Source organism: Echinops telfairi, unplaced genomic scaffold (assembly GCF_000313985.2).
Source record: "Echinops telfairi isolate 266 unplaced genomic scaffold, ASM31398v2 ScPeMD7_1;HRSCAF=3_0, whole genome shotgun sequence".
NCBI classification, from domain to species: Eukaryota; Metazoa; Chordata; class Mammalia; order Afrosoricida; family Tenrecidae; genus Echinops; species Echinops telfairi.
Window position 1 is genome coordinate 59,406,729 of NW_022103896.1, and position 7,056 is coordinate 59,413,784.

Sequence of the window (7,056 nt, forward strand, 5' to 3'; positions counted from 1 at the left end):
TCCCTCCCTCATCCCCCCACTCTATGTCTATTCCATCCATCCATGTTAACTCCCTCCCTCATCCCCCCACTCTATGTCTTTTCTTAGCCCCTTCCTCCTAAGCACCTGTTCCCAGTAGATGTTCTGGACTTCTTTTCCCTGTGAGAAATCTGAGCTAGTCCAGTGTGGTCTCTGCTTCCCTAGAAAGCCACCGCAGGTGCGATTTGAAGGCCCTCTGATGCTGGGTGAACATTTGAGAACATAGAGAAGTAGGGTTTGAGGCTTGAGGGGAAGTGCTACCACTTCCCACCCACCCATTGCCCAATGAGGGGAAATCTGCTGTATAAACTGTAGGGAGCATTGTGAGTTGCTATCTATGCACAGCCACCACTCACACACACACACACACACACACACACAACCAGGAAGCTAGAACATTAGAGCAAAGAAATGCTATGAGCACTTAGGTATATATACTCAGCTGACCAAATTCCTAATGCCACAACGCTTTCATACAGTTCCTCATATGGTGGTGACCCCAACCATAAAATTATTTTTGTTGCTACCTCATTACCGTAATTTTTCTACTGTTATTAATCGGGTGACCCCTGTGAAAGGGTCGTTTGACCCCCAAAGGGGTCATGACCCACAGGTTGAGAACCACTGATCTAAACCAATGGAACTAACTAGTTATCTTGCAGAAAGATTTCTCAATATCAAGCCACCCTTTTAGATACCCCGGAGTACACTGCAAACGTCTGCCATACCCTTAAACTGGCTACTTTGCTCCCAAGTGATTCCCAACAACTTGCCGACCCCTAAGCCAGTTTTCTTTTTGTTTTGTCTTTATTTTGTTTGTTTGTTTGTTTGGGGTCTTATGGTGCCTGTTACCTGATTCTGTTGACACCTCATGATTGCACAGGCTAGTGGACTTCTTCCATGTGGGCTTGTTGTTTCTCTGCTGGATGGCTGCTTGTTTAACTTCAAGCCTTTAATACCCTAGACACTGTATCTTTTGATAGCCGGGCACCATTAGCTTTCTCCACCACATTTGCTTATTCACTCATTTTGTCTTCAGTGATCGGGTCATTAGGGTGATCATCAAGAACAAAGTTTTGTGTTGAGGGAGGGCTTGAGCAGAAGCCCAAAGTCTGTCCACTTCCTCAGTGTATTGCCATATAACTATATGTACATAGGCCAATACCTCTAGTTTTATGAACTATTTACATAAGTGCACACTTATGTTTATACCTCTCTCCATAGCTTTGCTCCCTAGATCTTTCCTCTGTTTCCTTTTACCTTCCTCCTGCCCCACCATCATGCTTGCCCTTCTTCTGCCTCTTGATAATTCCTCCCAGCTAGATTGCTGCTGCTCCAACACCCCCATGATCTCTATGTCCTCCTTGTTGTTGCTCTTAATTTCCTAGTTGTTCCCTGTCTATAGCATTGTTTGCTCCCCCCACCACCCTGGTCCCTCCAGAACCATCAGTCAGTTGCTTTCTCCTCAGACTTGCTTTCCATGCCTATCCTATATAGGAGGCAAAACAACAACAGAGACAAAACAAAAAGAAAACAAACGATTGAATAAAAAGAAAAAAAACAAAAAAAGGGGAAAAAATATTTAGCAAAAAACCAAACAAACGAAAAAGCATCCATAATTCCAGGTCTGTCCATTGACATTTATGACTGTCTTCCCACTGATTGTGGGGGATTCTGGGAACTGCCCCTTCTACCCTGAAGTCTATTTTTGGGGTTCCTCAGGGGTTTTGTGGCTTTTCTTCCGTTGCTGATGATTGTGAGTTTTTAAACTAGTAGCAGCTTTTGACTATTTGTCCCTACCCCCACCCCGTGAGTTAATGCCCTGAGGCCTGCAGATTTAGTAATGAGGAACAACTAGACCTCTTTTCATTTTTCACAGATCCATCCACAAATATAGAAGATGAGAAGGAGGAAGCTGGATTCTGCTTATGTCTTTACATTTTTGAAAGTACATGAAAGACCATATCAAGCAAAATTTAGCTTCCAGTTATGAGACTTCTAAACAAACCTCAAAGGTTTAAAAATTTTTTAAAATCCTGGAGTATTTTTAGTTGGAATATAACCTTTCGAAGGAGGAGGTAATCCTAGTGATATTCCGTCCTCCACAGAAGTCCCGTTGTAAAAATGATTTGGAGAACTTTAGAAGCCATGCAGGAAGTGAGGAAGTAAGTGTGTTAGAAATCTTGATGGAAATGGTAAAACTGACAGTGATAAATGATCATCTGTTCATGTGACAAAGATAGAAGAAACTGTCACATAGCTGAAATTCACCACAAAGTATTTTATTTATTGAAGACTGCTTAGCATTCAGAGGATGTTACACACGTATGTAGACATAAAAGAGATTAGTGGTGGCTTAGAGCTGTGGTTGGGCGGAAGGGCTAGGAAACAGTTGCTCGTAAGGACAGGGGTAGTCTTTTCTTTCTTTTTCATATGTGAACTGTCCCAAACTTGGGTGGTGCTGACGGTGGCACAGCTCTGACGATACAAAAAACATGGAACGGTGTACTTCCTTCATGCAGGTGAATTTTAAGATATACTAATTCATCTTGGTAAAGATTTTAAGAAATTAAACAGTTACTGTGGTATTAAGAGGAGTGACATATGTAATAAGTTATGGAAGACACAGGCATCATACGTGCATTCACACACATGCACAGATGTCCATAGATGAGTGGAATGTTCTTTGTTATCTCAAACTGCAGGGAGAAAACAGTCCTCTAAAGCTCTGTTTCTGAGTTGTTCTTCCTCCATTCATATAAACTGACCGCCCCATAAATTTTCTAATTTTTTGAGTTGTTATCAATTTGATCCCACATAGATCTTGAAAGAGCACAATGCTTGAGGGAAGACATTCTTTACTAGTTAAGCCAGTCTAAGCTAAACAATGGTTTGAAGACTTAGGGGATATATATTTTTTATCCATTTATTGGGGGCTCGTACAACTCTTATCACAATCCATTCATATATCCATTGTGTCAAGCACATTTGTACATTTGTTGCCATCACTCTCAAAAGATTTGCTTTCCACTTGAGCCCTTGGTATTAGCTCCTCATTCCCCACCCCCTTCCCCAGTCCACCCCCTCATGAATCCTTCATAATTTATAAATTATTATTATTATGTCATATCCTACACCATCTGACATCTCCCTTCACCCACTTTTCTGTTGTCCATCCCCCAGGGAGGAGGTTATATGTAGCTTCTTATAATCGGTTCCCCCTTTGCACCCTACCTTCCCTCCACCCTCGCAGTATCACCACTCTCACCACTGGTCCTGAAGGGATTATCCATCCTGGATTCCCTGTGTTTCCAGTTTCTATCTGTACCAGTGTACATCCTCTGGCATACCCAGATTTGTAAGGTAGAATTGGGATTATGATAGTGGGGGTGGGGGGCAGGGGAAGGAGGATAAGCATTTAGGAACTAGAGGAAAGTTGTATGTTTCATTGTTGCTACCCTGCACCCTGATGGGCTCATCTCCTCCCCGTGACCCTTCTGATATTCTTGGTTTCCAGGTTGAAACTAAGACAATAGTTTCAGAGGTTCAGTCTGGCTCTCTGGCTTCAGAAAGTCTACCTTCCATGAGAATTTGAAATCGTGTTTTGTATTTCCCGCTTTTTGAGCTCTAGCTCTCCAAAAAAGGTATTCCATGAAAATTTAAAATTGTGTTGTGCATCTCCCCCACTTGATCATTCTTTTATAGTCTGATCAAAATGGCCAGTAATGGTAATTGGTCACCTGGACTATCCCTACTTATCATTTATTGACTATCTGACATTTTACACTTAGGAAAACTTTGAAAAAATTCCCAGGTAGCACCTCCAATGCTCTGGTCCTCATGCGGGGCCATGGCCAGGCCCAGTTACCTCTGTGGACTACCCCAAATGATACACTAGATCAGTGGTTCTCAACCTGTGGGTTGCGACCCCTTTGGGGGTCGCACGGCCCTTTCACAAGGGTCGCCTGATTCATAACAGTAGCAAAATTACAGTTATGAAGTAGCAACGAAAATAACTTTATAGTTGGGGGGTCACCACAACATGAGGAACTGTATGAAAGGGTCACGGCATTAGGGAGGTTGAGAACCACTGCACTAGATGCCCCAGTGGCAGCTAGACCAACGGGTTGTGGGATATCTACTCTTGTTCTAAACATCTTTTACTGGCCATGAGGATATGAGACAATGGTGAGATGGCACAAGGTGATGGGTTAGCTGGAAGAAGTCAGGTACAGTCACAAAGGAGCCTGGGAGTTTGGTGCTGGGGGATGATAAAGGAGGAAGTGGAAATCTGATCTCACAGGGCTAAAGGAATGGGGTGGACAGAAGATGAGTGAGTTCCTTACCCAGGGCAGGTGGCAGGAGGTGCAGGTGTTGGGCCACACTTGAGCTGTGTGGTGGTGGGGAATATATTTGAGTAGGAAGAGGTCCCACTATGCCACATGCATCCTGAAATGAGCCAAAGGTATCCAAGGGATAGTAAGTGATTCGGGGTAGAACATTGATGCCAAATACAGGGCACACCCCCACCTCGTGCATCAATGCTTGTTTAACATAACAACCTAGTCTTGGGGATGTAACCATATTGATAAGTGAGATGTGGATGTATTTTTTGAGTGTGAGGCATTACTGAGTGTGGTAGTCACCTAATGTTATATCAATTTAAGGATTAAGCGTGTAGGGGTGGAGTCTAGGCTATCAATCTGGAGATAGCCAATGAGACTTCTGTGGGCATGGCCTTCCCCTGAGAATTCTGGGAAATCTGGTATTTTCCTCCTTGGCGGTGGGAGACTCTCTCTGCCACTCCCTGGGAGACATTGCAGAAGACAAGCCACATGGACACAACCAGACCTCGGAAGCCTGAGAAGCCACAGACAGACCCCTGCCAGCGCTGAGATGTTTCCAGTGACACTGGATCCAAAGACTTTCTACCTACTGGCCTGTGATCTTCTGTATTTGGCGTCATTGCATGTGTTTCGTGAGTCTGAAGAGGACTTTATAGATTGGTATCGGACATATGGGCTAATATCGGACTTATGGACTTGATCTGGACTGGGCTGGGATGTTGTCTAAGTGTTCAATTCCTCTTGTATATAAATCTTTCTTTCTTTCGTTTGTAGAAGAAGGAGGAAATGGACTTGTATCACAGTATCACAATACTGATAGGTACAAAGAAAGATGCCCACCATTCCCGCCTCCCAGGAGCCTGGTCCTGGCAGAGCATGTTTCTGAGCAGGGCGCTAGTGGAGGCCTTGTTTGCCCCACCAGGGAATCAAGGCCAGCGGGTCCTCTCCGAGGACCCTAGCACACCAAGACAAGAGTTGTGTCAGGATGGGACTCAGTCTCGGGAAATCTCTCTTATACACATGTGTGTCCATGGATTTGTTTCTTTAGTCTACCCAGACTAACACACTGAGGTTCAGCTCACACTTTATTTTTTCCAAATGGCTAGCACATTATTCTTTTTAAAAAAGAACGAAATAGATGTCACTTATTTGTGTAGCTAGCTATTTTGATATGGTCCATCAACTTATCTGTAGTTATTGAGAGAACTTTTCCAGTGAGTGTATGTAGGACTGATTTGCAGCAAAATGAAATTGATTTGAATAAAATCTGTGTCCAGGCCTGGCCTGGCTTCGGTTTTGTGACTAGAAGACTTAAGTGAGCAACATAATTATAGAAAAGGATCCAAGAGCTCTGTGCCCATTGCTGTCAGATGTACTGTGAGTTTGCAAGTAATTAGATAATGCAAAGATATGAGCATTCTATCCAATTATTTTTGGCTATCCTATTAGTTTCTCTATAGTCATATTTACGAAGTTACAAAATGATTGGCAAAATATCAAAATATATGTAAGCTAAGTGAGGGCATAATAAGCATAAAAATATGTAATCTATCAAAACCTCAGGCCACCAAGTTGGAAGTGAAAACTGAACAGCCTTGCAATGTTTCAAGGTATAGTCAAAGATGCTTGCAGTTAGCAGGTGAGTCAATTAATTGGCTGATAATGGTTTCTAACTGAATTTCTTTCATTTAAAACAGTCTAAGTCTTAAATGAAAATGTTCTAAATAATTATAAAATTACAAAAATTTTGAGGGAAAGGCATGGGGCTTTCATTTGACCTCCTCCAGCGTCCATGAGAAGGAGAATCCATCTCTCCACCAGCCCAAGGTGGGCTGCCATAAGGCGGAGGGGAGGCATCCATCTACTCTCCATTCTTTTTTAGCCGATTCTAACACCGATTGTTCCTCCCATGCACCCTGCTTCTGTTCTGGGTTCAGTAATCTGGTGCCGTGACCACACAGAACTCAGAGGCAATGTGGTTATGGGGATTTACTAGTGAAGTTAACAGGTGATGCTCATAAACATTAAGAGATGCAGCATATCTCTTCTGCCAGTAGCCAAGTCTCTATCTCCGGTCCTCCGCCTCTCAGGCACACAGTTCTTTGGCCTTTACCCCTGTGGGCCAGGAAATCTGACTGCTGCTCCACCCATAGTCTTTTGGTCTCTGGTCTCGGTGTGTACTCCCTGGTAACTCTTCTTTATTGATGGTCCTGGGATTTCTCTTCCTGTTCTGAGATGGTGCTTATGCACAGGGGAGTGACAAAACTGGCCAATCCCCTCTAATAGTGTTTCACATACCCTATTTGCATGGTCCCACCCCAGTGGTTCGGTGTGAGCCAGAGATAGGGAGAGAAGAGTCATATTAAGAAATTTCATTTCACCATACATACTTTTTCTGGCCTTCAAAGGCTAAGACAATGTTTCATTGTTTCACTCAGAAATGCTGAGTATTTTAAATCCATTTGCGATGAATAGAGGAAGTTTAAAAAAATAATCCTGGAAGCGTTCAAAATAGGAACAAAAACATATAAAGGAAAAATACCAGCCTTTGGAAGAGAAGACTGAAACCCAAACCCATAGATTCCAATCATGCATTCCTCGCACTTTATCAAAACAGTGAAAAACGCACAGCCCCGTGCTTTAACCCACAGTTGTACTTCAGTTTTCAGAAGCTGATTCGAGCAAAATAAAA

General features: G+C 43.0%; 1 non-coding gene across 1 annotated transcript; it reads right to left on the bottom strand.

Annotated features, from left to right (window-relative positions):
- Positions 1-5,238: 5,238 nt before the first annotated feature.
- Positions 5,239-5,367, bottom strand: LOC115868890. The gene has a single exon (XR_004045856.1). It is a non-coding gene; the product is annotated as a small nucleolar RNA SNORA3/SNORA45 family (small nucleolar RNA).
- Between the last annotated feature and the right edge of the window lie 1,689 nt (positions 5,368-7,056).